The 16,305-nt window shown below is 38.4% G+C and overlaps 1 pseudogene; it reads right to left on the bottom strand.

The window, feature by feature from the left end:
• Positions 1–14,223: 14,223 nt before the first annotated feature.
• Positions 14,224–15,196, bottom strand: LOC141417195 (olfactory receptor 10AG1-like; annotated as a pseudogene).
• Positions 15,197–16,305: the final 1,109 nt, after the last annotated feature.

Raw genomic sequence — 16,305 nt, 5'->3', positions numbered from 1 at the left:
TTTTTAATACCCCTGACTGGTTAACATAGAAGCAGAACTCTTCTTGTAAAAATAGGCAGAGACCACCCTTCTCTGCAGTGAGCAAGTCAAGGCCTTGTCAATTTTGGAGTACAACTGAGGCTAGGAAGTCAAGTTGTTTTTGTAGGGTTGGGATAGACTCGGCTACCATTTGAAATCAATTGATTAGAGAGTTTTGTGTAGTAGTGGATAGATATTCCTATTCCTGCAGCCCCCGTTCCCATGGCAGCCATTATACCCAGGATAGCTAACAAAGGAATAGCCTGGATTGTTCTTTTAGAGCAAAGGCACATGGTGAGGGGGATGGGGAGGTCCTGATCTTCTGTAATAATATCCATGTCAGGAACCAAAAATACCAGAGTGCAAATACCCTTCCAGGCTTGGGGTAAACAGGGGTATACACTCTGACCACATAGAAAGAGAGTCCCAGGAATGAAGGTGGGCAGCAGATATTGTTTCTGGTTTTCTTGGCCACCCTAGTGGTGTGACATTTTTTTGTCACCAGGGAGCCTACCTCAACTATCCTTGAGGAACTCTGTAGGCAAAGAGGGGCTGGCTGGAAGAGAGGAACTGGGGAAAGAGTGCAGGTGGTGAGCCCTTTGGTGAAGGAATAGTTTAAGGTAAGGGGTGTGGAAATATTTATGGGGCTGAGGACAACCTGAGAAGGGCCAGTCCGCTGAAGCATCCAACAACCATGGGCTATAGTAGGATTGGTGTGGTTGAGTAGTTGATAAGTGGTATTTATGACCTGGAGGAGAAGGGTTTCAGAAAGGGACAGGGTGTGTAAAGGAATTTTGAGAGGCTCTTTGGTGGGAAAGAATAGTTTGTCAAGAACCTGAGGTACCTGGGTGTGGAGGACCTTCTTGTATGCCTGATCCTGGACTCCTCCTCCATCAGACATACCATAATGTGTGAGCTCAGTCCAGCACACTTATTGCCCATGATTCCCAAAGCAAATGTAATCCAAATTGCTGCCTTTACTCCTTGCAGTCCAGTGCGGTTTGCCCCACATTGTACATGGGGTAGCTGTACCATGGCAAGCCCTATGCTGGTAGGAATAAGATGAGGTGCAAGGGCAGGGGGGAATTTGGGGCTCACAAGGGTACAGGTCATAAGAAAAAAGAGAGCACAATGAGTAAGGTGTACAGAGTGAGGTACCCAAAACAGAGCTGTGCGATGGGGCCATCTCCACTCAAGGGGAGAAGTTACCCATAGGCCAATACTCAGGAGAGAAGGGACGAGGACAAGAATTACCCACAGAAAGGGATGGAGTGAAAACATAGGTGGTGCAGTTTACAATAAAGCAAAGAGAATGTTGGAAAATGAATAGATTTCCTCAGGAGTAAAGTCTGAGAGAGTACCTTGGAGATGAAGGTCGGCTACCCAATCTATGAAGCAGGGGTAAAGAAGGTATGAGAAAAGAGGGAGGCTAATTGTGTTGGGAGGTGGGAAAAGTAAAATCTCAGAGTAGAGTGTATGTAGGAAAGAGTAAACGTGTAGGCACATACTGACAGGAAAGAATGGGACAGGGGGAAGTATAAAGAGTGAGTAGGCGAGATGCCAGGTCCCTAGGCATAGGGATCCTGCTTATGCTCTGGGAGTCTCTGTGGGCGTGTCTCCATCTTCTAGTGTCTTGGGGAAGCAGGAGATCTTTATTTTTGTTGGTCTTGTAAGGAGAGATTGATAGGTCTTTTGTGGGGCTTCCAGTTTTAGATTTTGAACCTTTACCCAAGAGGGAAATCCTGCTAGCTTAGCAGATGTAGGTGTGGTGAGAATTACCTTAAATGGGCCTCTCTACTTTTCCTGCAGGTGGCCAGGTATGGCTGTACTTTTTAGATAAACCAGATCTCCCATTTGGAAGGTGGGAGTTATTTTGGTGGTGTCAGAGGGCTGTGGCAACTGATCATGAGCATGAGACCAAAGGAGAGAGGGAAGAAAAATGAGGAGAGGATTGAGGAGAGTGCAGGAAATGTTGGGGGATTCTGGCTAAACCGTGATAAGCAGGAGTGGACGATCATAGAGGAGCTCGTAGGGGCTGAGCATGAGTGGTCTTTATGGGAGAATCCGGAGGCAGAGAAGGACTAAGGGTAAGACCTTTGTCCAGTACAGATGGAGCTTGAGGGAGAGTTTGGTGAGAGTATTTTTTAGTGTGCGATTGGAGCTCTCAACTTTGCCTGAAGATTGGGGGTGATAAGGAATGTGAAACCTCCAGTGAATATTTAAGACTTGTTTCAATTTTTGGAAAATAGAGAAAACAAACTCAGACCGGTTGTCTGACTGGATGGAGGCTGGGAGACCAAACTGTGGGATGATGTCCATGATCAAAATCGTTGTTACTGTGGAGGTCTTTTTATTGTCATAGGGAAAGCTTCCACCCATCCTGTGAAGGTGTCTACCAATACTAGGAGGTACTTAATCCTCTTTACTGGAGGCATATGTGTGAAGTCCACCTGCCAATCCATGGCAGAGAGGCATCCCCTGGCTTGGTGGGTAGGAAAGTGAGGGGGTCTAATATTAGAGTTGGGGTTTGTGAGCTGGCAAATTGAGAAGGATTGGGTAATCTGTTTAAGGTGCTATATGTCTCCTGGAGATAGGGAAAAGTGATTGGTGGAGAAAGGTGTAAAGAGCATGAAGATTAGGATGAAAAAGTGTATGTAAATAGAAGAGAAGAGTTTAAACTTCAGAAGGGGGAGAGAGAGTTTAGTGAGAGGGGGACAGGAAGCTGGGGTAAAGGGGTACATGGTCAATTGGGGTGCAGTTTGGAGGGCTGATGGCTTGGCCTCTGTATCTGCTTGCTTATTTCCTCTGGTAATTATGGAAGAGTCAGTTTGGTGGGCTTTTCAATGAGTAATGCCTACCCAGGAAGGAAGGCGTGAAGCCTCTAAGACCTGGATTATTAAGGCATCATTGATAATGGGAGTGCCTCTTGTAATTAGGAATCCCCTTTCCTTCCAGATAGCAGAGTGGGACAATAAAGTGTGAAATGCATACTTAGAGTCAGTGTAAATGCTGACAGTTTTGTCTTTTGCCAGGGTCAGAGCTCTGGCCAAGGCAGACAATTCTGCCTTTTGGCAAGTAGTACCCAAAGGGAGAGGGCATGCCTCAATGATGGTGGAATCAGACAGGATAGTGTATCCAGCACTTCGCTGTCCATTGTGAATGAAGGAGCTGCCATCAATGAACTAAGTGTAGTCAGTCTGAGAAAGGGTGCCCTCCTGAATATGGTTTGGGCAGGGGAGGAGTTCTTCAAGAATCTTGGGGCAGGAGTGAGCAAGGGGTGTTGAAGAGAGAGGAAGAAGAATGGCTGGGTTAAGTGGGGGACATGAGATGAAAGATAGGGTGGGATCCTCAATGAAGGCCACCTACAGGGATAGGATATGGGAGGGGGGCATGAAGTAAAGTCCCTTATATGTGAGGAGTTCTGAGAGGCTACGGGGGGAGCATGGGGCCCATCCCATGGTTGTGGGGTCTAACTGTTTGGAGAGGTATGCTACTGGAGCAAAGGAGGGCCCTATGTTGTGTTCCAAAACTCCTAGGGCAAACCCCTGACTCTCAGAAAAGTAAAGGAAAAAGGGACAAGTGAGGTCCTGCAGGCAAAACACCAGGGCTTGCAACAGGGCTTGTCAGAGGGTTTTAAATGACCTGACACAGGCCAAGAGGGGTCCAGGGGCTCTTGGATGGGACCCCTGGATGTCTCATATAGAGGCTTGGCCATTAGACTGAAGTTGGTCACCCAGGCTCTGAGATAGCAAACCAGGCTGAGGAAAGAGAGAATTTCAGCCTTGGTGGTGGGGACAGGAAGAGAGACTAATAAGGCCTTATGATCTATGATGATAGCCTTATGAGTAGGGGAGATAGTCAGGCCCAGGTAAGTTACCTGGGTGAGAGACAATTGAGCCTTGTTGGGGGACATCCAGTATCCCTTTTTTCCCAGAAAATTAAGCAGGAGGTCAGTGTGTTGTTGGATGTCCTTGAGCGAGGGGCTGCAGAGCAGAAGGCCATCTACATACTGGAGGAGTTTACTCAGGGAGCGATGGAGGGTAAAGAGGTCCCTAGCCAGAGCTTGGCCAAAGAGGTAGGGATTGTCCCAGAACCCCTGAGGCAGAAGAGTTCAGGTTAATTGTTGTGAAGTATGAGAATCTGGATCAGTCGAGGTGAAGGCAAAGAGGTTTTGGGATTGTGGGTGGACAGGGATAGTGAAGAAAGCATCTTTTAGGTATAGGACTGTAAAATGCGTGGTGGTACTGGGGATGAGAGACAGGAGAGTGTAGAAGTTGAGCACCACCAGGTGTATAGGAGTCACTGCTGTGTTGATTAAGCGAAGGTCCTGCACCAACCAGTAAGACCAATTGGGCTTTTTTACAGGCAGAATAGGAGTGTTGTAGGGGGAGTGGATTGGGGGAAGCAGGCCTATAGCAAGAAGCTCTGAGATGTTAGGCTTTAATCCCTGTAAGTGGATTAGAGAAATGTGATATTGAGGTTGGTTTGGGAAAACAGAGGGAACCTTGAGAGTAATAACAATTGGCTCATGATGTGTAGTGACTGCAGGGTTCTGGAGATCCCACACAATGGGATCCACCAGTGTAGCAGATAAGGGCAAGGGGTCAGGAGGGGCTTGTGGAAGCAGGGTACCCATAATGGCAGGGAGGGGCCCTGAGGATGGAGGCAAATTGTTAATGGGTCATGGCTTAAGAGGGGGTGGATGTAAGGTGAGAGTGGCCTGGAATTTTGGCAAAATGTCCCTTCCCAAGAGTTGGGTGGGGCAATTAGGGAGGACTAGGAAGGAGTGAGTAAAAAGTGTATCTCCCAGTATGCAGTTTAAAGGAAAAGACATTAAGGGCTGGGTAAGATTTCCCTCCACCCTGACTATGGAGGTTAAAGAAGGCTTAGTAGGTCCCCAGAACTTCAGCAAGGCAGAAAAAGTGGTGCCACTATTTATGAGGAGAGAGATTGGCCTACCTTTGATGAGGGCAGTTACCTTGGGCTCCCATGAGGTTATGGTTGTCGGGCCTGGGAGTCCTGGGCTCCATCAGTCATCAGCCACAGTCACCAGTCCTAAAAGATCAGTTAGGGAGGAGGGATGGTGGGGGGGCTTAGATCCTTCGCATTGAGTGGTAGAGGGGCAGTCCATCGCCCAGTGACCCTCCTGTTTACACTTAGGACATGGCCCCAGCAGGCCGCATGGTTTAGGACATGCACAGGCCCTGTGTCTCTCAAGGCCACACTGAAAACATGAGACAGGAGGTGTTCAGGATTTTTCTTGGCCTCAGAAGTTAGAGGTCAGAGGCCTCTGCCAGAGGGCTTGTGCCAACATCTGGAATTTAGCGTTATCTCTCCTCTCCTTATCAGCCATTTGTTATTCTCGGTAATTATAGACCTTGAAGGCTGCATTTAAAATTTCAGCCTGTGGAGTCTGAGGGCCACTTTCCAGCCTTTTAAATTTTCTTTTGATATCTGGGGCTGACTGGGAAATAAAGTGGGTCACAAGAATGATTGTCCCGTCCTGAGTTTCAGGGTCAACTTTTGTATGGTGTCACAGCGCCTCTGTGAGCCGGGACAAGAAACTAGCTGGATTTTCCTCTTTTTCTTGTTGAATTTCTCTGAGTTTATCAAAATTAACAACCTTTTGGGCCACCTTTTTTAGTCCTGCCACTAAACAGGTAACCATCTGATCCCTAAGCGTTCTGTCACAGGTTTGGTAATTCCAATGAGGCTCCTCAGTTTATACTGTGGCCCCTACAGGATGGGTGTGGGTGGTGCAATGGATCTCATCTTCATGTGCCCTAGCCATGTCCCAGACCCTGCATCTCTCCTCTGGAAGGAGGGTGGAGGGAAGAATGAGATAGATGTCATGCCGAGTAAGGTCACAGGATTGAGCCAAATATTGGAACTCCTTAACATAAGAATCTGGGTCAGTGGTGAAAGAGCCAAGGTGCTTTTCTATCTAAGAGAGGTTAGCGAGGGAGAAGGGGACATGGACCCTCACAATGCCTTCCACTCCGGCCACTTCCCAGGGAGGGTAGCTGGAAACTGGCTGACTGGGGGGGTCGTGGGAGTGAGTGTGTGGGGGGTTCATGGGATCCTGTGGTTCTGGGTGGGCAGAAGGATGGGTGGAAGGAGGGGCGGAAGGAGGGGGGGAAGGAGGAGTGGGGCTGACAGTAAAACAATGGAAGCTCCTCTCTGATAAGGTGGAGGCTCATTAGCAGGGTCAAAAGAAGGGAAAGTTTCAAAGTCAGGAGGGGGTTCAGAGGTGGTTCAGAAGAGGAGTTGGCTGGTTTTGAGACTGGTTAACCAGTCTCTTTTTATTCTTTCTAGATCATTTTATACATTTACATTTATGTCTATGATTCATTTTCTGTTGATATTGTCACATGATGTGAGATATGGATTCGTGAGTATTTTTCCCTACATGGATATCTTATTGCTTCTGCACTATTATGTAAGTTTTCAATTTCCCATTCATTATTCTAGCATTTTTGAAAAATCAGCTTAAAATATATACATATTTCTTCTTTTGAACTTTTCTATTAGGCTACATAACTATCATTTCACAATTACTCAATATTTTTGTTATAGTAAATCTATAATGACTTGAACAGAATACTACTACCATTTAAAAGTTTTTTACCTATAAGTTAAACTTTTACCACTCTTCTTTCTTTTGCATTCTGATGCAAATCTTAACAAGATCTGCCAGTTCTTAAGGAATGTCTCTTGGGCCATTTCAATTGGGATTTAAATAAGTAATTAGGGAATAAGTATATAGGGAAATTTTGACAAAAATGTAGATTAGTAATTTTGACTATGTTTATAATTATTCTATATTTAATTATCTCATATTTTATATTGATAATTAGTATGTTTTTATTTTATTACTTATTTATTAGTTCTTTGTTGATTTTTTTTTTAATTCTTAAAAGTTATTGTACTGGGAGTACATTGTGACATTTACAAAAGTTCTCACAATCTATCATAGTTGAACTTGCCCCTCCATCCTTCTCCTTTGTCCCCCATTCCTGGAATAGTTCCAACAGGTCTCATTTTTCCATTTTCATACATGAATACCTAATATTTCCACCATATTATTTTATTTGTATTATTATTGTATCACTTATTTTATATTTACATTTTGAATTATTTTATAATTTGATTACATTATTTTAATAATTTTGATTATATTAGTCCATGATAATGCTTACTTAAATACCAAAGAGGCATATTCTTTTTTTTTTTCTTTTACTATTTTAATTATTTTGCCTTGCTTCACTATACTGATAGGACTTCTAGTGCAGGGTATCAGGTGTTTGTATTTTTGTGTGTGTGTGTGTGTGTGTGTGTGTGTGTGTGTGTATGCATTTGCTATGTTGAGGATTAAACCCAGGGACCTTGTACATGCTAGACAAATGTTCCAAGATACATCCCTAATGCAGACATGCTTAGATCATGCTTACTCTTCGGATATGGTTCAATATTGCATCATGCATTAAAAGTTTAGCTATACAATTAACATAACTGCAGATTTTCATACAAAAGAAGTCAGATCTGTTATAATTCTCATTTTCTAAGACTGTTTACTAACCATGCAGTATTGTGAAAAGCCCTACTTAGCTATGATAATATTTGGGTCTCATACTTTAACATTCTTTTTTATGGTTTTAGTTCTAAGTACAAAAGTCAAATTAGTGATCTTTTATAATTTTTTAATATTCTCTTCTTATTTTCTGTCAGATTTTGTGTTGTGTTGTTGATACTCATTGTTAGAATATTTGATATAACCCACCCCTCTTTGCAGAAATATTTTTGAGACCAGTGTTATTCCTTTATAATATGTCTGACTTTTAAAATTGTGTTTCATATTATATAAAATTTGGTTATTTTTATCATTAAAACAGGTTGCTGAATTTGTTGCTGTAATAGTAGAATGGTATTTTCTTATTATACTTTCACTGTCATAGAATTTTGAAGACTGTTTAAAATGACTTCATATTTCTTATAAACAAGTCACTCACTTAATTTTTATTGTGCAAAATTGTATCATAACATTTCTACACATGTATGCAATGTGCTCTGATTCTATTCATCACCAGTCTTCCTAAATATTTTATTTTGTCTTGTTATCACATTATTTGTGTTCAGAGACTACTCTTTTCACAATTTGAAAACATTAAAAGTTATATGCACTTGCTCCATGATACAGCATGGACTTGAAAATGATGTGGGTTGTTCATTTTAAACTTTTGCACAGATGAATGAAACCTGGAAGTGTATATTTACTGCTAAGATTGTGGAATTATTGAATTAGTTATTTCAAGTTTTACTTTTCTTATTTTGAAACCCTAATTATCATTTCATATAAATTGAGATTTATGTAATGCAAATGTTTAATTATTGCTTCATAATTAAATATAGCCTTTTATCATGGCTATGCATATCATCTTAAAATCTATTTTTAATATTTTTGTATTCTGTCTATGTACTTATGGTCTTTGTGTAGTAAAGTTTTCCTACTCATTTATTTTCAATGAATCTGTATTTTCAGCTTTCAAATTTGTTCTTTGCAGTTAACACATACTTTAGTCTTGCTATATAATCTACTTTCTTTATAATTAAACTGTTTTGTTATTTTAAATTCAATTTTCTCATTGATGTGTTTGGTATTACATATATCATTTATAAAAAATTGGCTTTCTCCTCTATCTTATATACTTTTTCAAAGTTGGATTTTAGTTTATTTATTGGCTTTAAAGCAATTGTATTAGAAATTAGATTTTGTATTTTTCAAACAAACATTCAGTTCTTATATCTCGTTGTTGTATATGCAGGTTCCTCTTTCCTCTTTATTCTTGTTTATTAAAACCACAATATATTACTTTATTTTTGTTTAAAGTGTTATTTATCTACAAAAAAACACAAGTGTGAAAAATAATTTGCACATTAATGTCTTCATTTCAAATTATATTCATTCTTCATATTGACCTTTGCATTTGTCTCATGTCTGTTCTACTTTAAGAACTTCCATTTGCAAATATTTTAATGATATATTGTTTCCCTTTACTTAATATTTTAAAAGTTTACTTTCTGTTTTACAGGGTAATTTCACCAGGTAAATAATCCTGATTGACACATTTTTCTCTTTCAGCTCTCTACAGATGTGAAGACATTCATTTCTGCCTTAAATAGTTTTTAAACAGAAATCTACATTAATTAAAATTGTGTTCCTCTGTCATTGTGTGATGAAATCAATACCAAAAAGAAAAATGTTTTGAAATATTCACTTTGATTTAATTAGCATCCTCCTACAAGAATTGTGGGTAACCATTATGAAGAACTTAATATACACTGCCATATCTTTTTTTGCACTAGATGTAATAACTCAAAACTACATAGATGCACTCACACAGGATTATTCATGAAAAGTACAATTTTTCACGTTTTAAAAACATTTTATCATCACTTTTATTATATTCTTTTCTATCAGCATATCTACTTCAGAACTTATAAGCATCAGTTATAAATACAGGTGTAAAATTATTTGGTGTAATGAGGGTTGCCAAATTATGATCTGTGGACCACCTTCATTTAACAAATAATATTTTCTTCACACTAAAGTCGGAAAAAGTGTTTTTAAAAAATTTTTTTTATTAAACAGCTCTGTTTACAAAACCTCTGAAATTATTTTCTAAGTAAATTACATAAAGAAAAAGTGGAGATTAATCCTTGTTAAAATACGATACTTGTCGTCTTGTTTAAGCAACTTTCTGGTGTCTCCATAAAACCGAAATAAAATATTTAGATTTGTGATTCACCTAGAGCACTGTGGTTAGGAAAAGCAAGGGAAGGCAATAACAAACAGCAGACAGAATTAGTATGAAATCCAGAAATATTGTAAGCTAGAAAAAGAAACAATGGACTCTAATGTAAAGCACTGAGCAAAACTGTAGGGAAGAGGAAGAATTCCCACCAGTGAGCAATGAGCAAAAGACCTGCCCAAATTGCAGACCTCCAAAGATCCACAGGTGTGTATCAGGTGGCACTCAAAAAAAAAAAATAAAATCCAAGACACGAAATCCACATGCTTCACTACCCATATATGCAAGAGAAGGAGTCATAGGCAAACCTGAGGACTTCCTCTCTACACTGCTTAAGCACTGTAACTTTGTCTCAGAATCAGTGACAGAACCTCCTTGGGGGAAGAGATAGGCTAGCCGGAGCTTGACTGCAAAACTGAATGCTAAAATCACCAAAAGAATAGCCAAAGAGCTGATAGTAAGGTCTACTGCAGTGACAGCAGATGCCAGGGCCTGCAACACAAACTCTCTGAACTCCAGATACAGAAGGGACATAAGTTGTCCATGCTAAAACAGAAAATTGTGAAGATAAGGCAACTGGGATCAAAACTATATTCTCTTGATTGTTTTGCCCAACTCCATAATGTTCAAATTAGTTGTCATTAGCCACTTCCTTGGAATTTATTTTTCATGGTAATCCAACAAAGGTAGAGGGAGACATGCAACCTGGGCAGTCCTCTGCTTCTTTACCAGGAAGAGGTGAGGGCAGTCCCCACATCAGCATACTAGCCTTCAGGTAAACAATGCTCTGAACTCAACCCACAGGGAAAGCAGGACAAGACTAAAACCCTTAGCAGACTCCACCACACTAACTTCTTCCAAATTCAGACAGGTAAATCAAATAAACAAATGTAAATCTATCTTCCCATGAAGAGAACTGAGAAAACAAGCCTGTATTCTACAAATTCACCTTCTTTCCCTCATCAAGGAAGAAATGACTGGGGTATATTTAGTTATATAATTGTAGTTGTTGTACTTGTAGAATTGATGTTTGGTTTTTTAAGTTATTTTTCTCTTTTGATCATTCTTTTTTCCTGTCATACCCGTTTTACCCTGTTTTCTCTCTCTCTCCATCATTCTAGTTTTTTCTCTGTTCCCACCCCAAGTTCTTTTCCTCTCCTTCTTATGTTGTTCCTTTTCTTTTTCCTGTCTCCATCCCTCCACCATTTTTAGTAGCTGTTCATACATTTAGATCCACTAACGTTTAAACTCCTAGTGAGACTGGAAGCTAGGGTTAAGGACCTGTTAAATAGGTTAAGGAAAGGGGGACTCAATGGGATCTACCATTGGCCCAGAGGCAAGATAAACAAGGTGTGGAGAATCTTGAAACCACTCCATGCACCTTGAAATTGCTGAAGCTTGCAGACTATGCATGATTGAATCCCAGGAACAATCAGAGATGGACAGAAAAGCATGCATGGCGTATAATTCCAATGAGCCAATGTTATTGGGATACAGTGGGTTTCCCTTCATCAAGGAAAAAAGAATCTTTATAAAATCCCTAGACAAAGGAACCATGATCTGAGACCTTTCTGAGACCAAGTTCCCTCCGCATGGGGCTTTTCTTCTCTACTTAATATACTTAATATACCTCTGCTCTTTTGCTCACCTTGCTGCCTGTGACTTTCATTCTTTAATTTCATGATACCGAGTTCCAAGACAACCACATTACTAATGGGTTTTTAGGTATTCTAGTTTTTTTCATTTCAAACCCCATTGGGGTGTACATGATCTCCAATTTTTTTATATTACATTTAAATATCTGCTGTGTTTTTGAAATTGTTGATATTCATCCTACTTGTTTTGTCCTCTTTGAGTGATAGTATGGATTGTGAAGTCAAACGAAGCATTTTCACTAAGAAGACTCTAACAAAAATTAATTAATTATATATATATATAAAACAAAGAGACATTCATACCTAATGAAGCACAAATCAAAATGAAGAAAATGATGAAATATGAGAAATCAAGGCACTATGACCCCTCCCTCTAGAAGTTCAGCCCTGCATAATAAATGAATACAAAAATACTGAAACAGGCTGAAATGCCAGAGAATTCAAAATTAAACTTTTAAAAATGATCAATTTCTTGAGCAAGGATTCAAACAAGCTGGTTAATAAAGTAAGGAAGTCAGTTCACAAACTGAATAAAAATGTCAGGAACATGGATGAAAAATTCAGCAAGGATATTGAGATTGTGAAAAAATATGGAATTGTTGAGAATGAAAAATTCAATAAACATCAATAATAAGACAAAATACAGGAATATGACAAGATGCCTATTCTTGTTACTCTTAAAAAGTATAGTGTTTGAACTGTTCGCTAGATCAATAAGAAAGAGAAAGAAAGAAATGGAATCCAATTAGAAGTGGAAGATATCAAATTATACTTATTTGCAGATGATGTCCCAAAAGACCCCAAAGACTCCTCATGAAAACTTGTAGCCCTGACAAAACACTTTCAGCAAAGCAGCAGGATAGAAAATCACTATAGAATTTTCAATATACAAAAATCTATAGCTTCCCTACACAAAAACAATCAGCATGCTGTGAAAGAAAACAGGAAAATAATTCCAATCACCATGGCCTCAGAAAATGAAATAAGTCCAGGCAGGTAACAGTCATCTGATTTCTCATAAAGGTTTCCAAAATACACATTGGAGCAAAGACAGCATCTTCAACAAATATTTCTGGAAAAATGAGATATCCATCTATACAAGACTATAACTACAAACTTGCCTCTCACCCTATACAAAAATCAATTTAAAGTGGATCAAAGATTACTAGGCATTGCTTTTTCTTAGAATTTATTCATCAAACTTTATCAACTACATTTAAAAATATTAATTATTTAATTTTTGCTTTCATATATTTTTATCATTTTCTTTGGATGACTCCGATTGTATTCACTTAGCTTCCAATTTTGTTTTGCATTGTTAAAATAGAAATCCAAAACTTTCAAGAATATCTTCAACAAATATATATCTATAATAACTCTTGGGCATGTTATTTCTTCAAGATTATATTTCATTAAATGAGTTTGTAAAATCACTGCAAGGTATTTTATTTTACAGCAGATGGAAGAAATATCAATTTTTAAAGAACTGATAGAACAATAGAAGCATCAGTTGGTGGCAGGAGATGTCTACTCTGGACTGGCAGGATACAGACTTGACTCCAGATGATTAAAATAAAAATAAAAAACTTAAGAGAACACTAGATATATGGTGTACTATTCTCCTAGGATTATCTTAATTAATTACCCCAAGTTGGGGGACTAATTTAATACAAAATTAGGCTCGCACAGTCATTAAGGCTAACATCCACAAAAAGTGTTGTTAGGCCACTTTTCTTCCACAAATCCTTTCGGGGAGTATCATTCCTTGCCTCCCCAGCTTTTGGTGGCTCTTGACCTTCCTTGATTGGTGGCTGAATCATTCCAGTTTTTATCTCCTTCTTCACAAGATGTTTTTTTTTCTCTTTATTTATGCTGCCTTTTCCCTCCTCCCTGTTTTTTTAAATTTCTTCTGCCTACTGCTTCTTCTGGAGACAATGATCACTGGATTTGTTTCCCATCCTAAACCATGGTGATCTCTTCTCCAAATCCTTACTTCATTTTCAAATAAGGTCACAGCAATTTCTAGATGGAGATGTTTTTGAAGACGCAGCATTCAAATTATGTAAATAAGTATGAATATTCTAAGGCAAAAGTTGTAGGACGCTTAATATTAATCATATAGTAACAAAGAAAGCAGAAGCTATCTTGGGACTGAGTAATGTTCCAGAGAACAGTGAACTATGAGAGAGTAAATTATAGCACACACACATGATAGGTAGTTTTAGAAGGACATGGATAGATATAAAGACAGAAATTGAAAATTGCAAAAAAAAAAATTGTAATGGGAAACAAGAAGACTAGATATCCCTGCTTTCCCCAGTTTACCTGGTTCTGCTACTTTTTCAAAATCTAAATCACAGTATTGCATCAGAGAGGAGCAACAAATATATCTGGAGGATATGAAGAACACAGGAAAATTACCCCAGAACACAACACCAACCCCTGGTTATATGATACTCGTTATCTTTCCTTGTGCTGCTGAAGCTTTTAACTCCATTGTTAACAACAAGAGGAAAGGGTGATTTTAGAAAGTAGTTCTTTGCAATTGAGTGAATTTGTACTCTGATTATATAGAAGTACTTAAATAAACTATAAAGCAAATGCCCCTTGACTTAATATGGGTAGTTGTAATATTGTTTATTATTAGTGAAGCACAGAGGAACAAAGGTAAACATTCTTTTCTGTTGAAACAACACAATAAACTTACAACCAAATACTTTTTGTAATTTGATGTGCTTGCCTCATGCTAATAACTTAGTGAGAAGTTTTCTCAGTGCTATGATGATATCCTTGTTCCTCAGTGTGTAGATAATGGGATTCAAAGTTGGGATCAAAATGGTTTAGAAAAGAGACAGCAGCTTTCCCATTCCTTCATATTGATTTGGTTTGGGTTCTAAATAAGTGATACTCGCAGTTCCATAGAAGAGAATGACAACTGTGAGGTGAGATGAGCAAGTGAATAAAGCTTTAGCCTTTCCTCTGGCTGACATCAATTTCAGAATGTTGGAGATAATTTTGCCATAGGAAACAATGATCAACAGAAAGGGAATTATCACAAAAAACACCACAGCAATATACACTGCTATCTTGTTTACAAATGCCTCACCACAAACAAGCTTGAGGACTGGGGGGATGTCACAGAAGAAGTGATTAATTCTGTTAGACCCACAAAAAGGCAAAGAGAAAAATCTGGTATGTTTGACCAATCACAACTGGAATTACACTGATCCAGGAGACAGCCACCATCTGCACACAGATCTGTTGGTTCATGACTATAGTATAATTCAGAGGGTTACAGATGGCCACATAGCGGTCATAGGCCATCACTGTCAGCAGGAAGAACTCCACACATCCCAGCATAAGGACAAAACACATTTGTGCAGCACAGGCCAAAAAGGAAATATTTCCTTTTTGGGTACAAAGGTCTACAAGCATTCTTGGGATAGTGACTGTTACATAACAGATTTCTAGAAATGAAAAATTTCTAAGGAAAAATTACATAGGTGTCTGAAGAGCAGGGTCAATTTTTGTTATCAATATTATAATACTGTTACAAATCAGAATAGTCATGTATATGAATGAAAATATCCCAAAAAGAATCCACTGGAGCTGGGGAATATCAGAAAACCCCAAGAGAACAAATTCTGTAATTGTAGTGGTGTTTGATTTTTCTGTTTTAGTTTGCTGTCCATCTGCAGATACAATATATCCAATATGGTTAATTCATTCATGTTTTAAAATGAATTCAACTTTCATGTTACCTGCACTAGATTCATGGATCTCTTCATAAGATATCTTAAATTATTTCCACTATTAGCATGCTTCATTTTGATAATATGAGATTTGAAACTTCAAAACGAGTGATATGTTGTTAAAATGAGTATAAGAAATGAAAACTACTATAAATTATTGAATTAGCTATAATTTTACCAAGAATATTGAAAGATGTACACTATTATTTATTGTGGAAGAATAATATCTTGTTTCGTTACCTTAATAGTGGAATTTTGTTTACAGTCAATTTCTGTTTTTTGTGCTCCTATTACTTTTTTCTATATCGATGGTGATATCCATTTTCTTTCACGCCAAAGGTTAGCCTTAAACCTCTTCTTCAATTCTCATTCAAAATGATTTTTAAGTCCCCTTCCCTGTTTTCCAGTGAGAATCAAGTTTTAAATCAATTCATTATAAGTGAGGAAATAATTACATGCATTGAATGGTCTACTTATTTCCATAATTATATATGTTATATATGAAAAAGATTAATCCTAGAATGCTACCCATTAAGTCTCTCCCTTAACAACTACAATAGAGCATAATAAATTATGAATTAGTATTTAAGTTGATTAAAAAGTATGACCTATTCCTCATATTTTATCTCACATCTCCCTTCGTGTTCATTGAGCTCCTTTATCATATAATTACCAAGCAAGCACAAATACCTTTCTCTGGTTTCCTTTCACAATGATGTATAATGAAAGTGCATCTTTGACTAACTCCAACTGTTTTATCAGTTACTCCAGCCATGTAAGTGAACAGAGAACACGACTGTCATTTAAACATAAGACAGACAAAAGAAACCTCTCTTTGATCATTTATTTTAATATCCAATATGAAGACAACTCTGCTTGACAATTCCCATTACACTTTCATAGTGTTTGTTTTCTAAATTCCCAAAAAAAATTTGTGCATTTTCCAATCTTCTCAAATCTATTACACCACAGAGCCCCATCAGGTGATGCTTTTCAGATAAATATTCATACTAAATTGGATCAGAAACATATTCTCTCATACTCCTATGTTTAGGAGTATATGAATATTAC

The sequence above is a fragment of the Castor canadensis genome, chromosome 1 (genome assembly GCF_047511655.1).
Source record: "Castor canadensis chromosome 1, mCasCan1.hap1v2, whole genome shotgun sequence".
NCBI classification, from domain to species: domain Eukaryota; kingdom Metazoa; phylum Chordata; class Mammalia; order Rodentia; family Castoridae; genus Castor; species Castor canadensis.
Note: the sequence above shows the minus strand (reverse complement) of the source record. Positions and strands in the feature narration are given on the sequence as shown.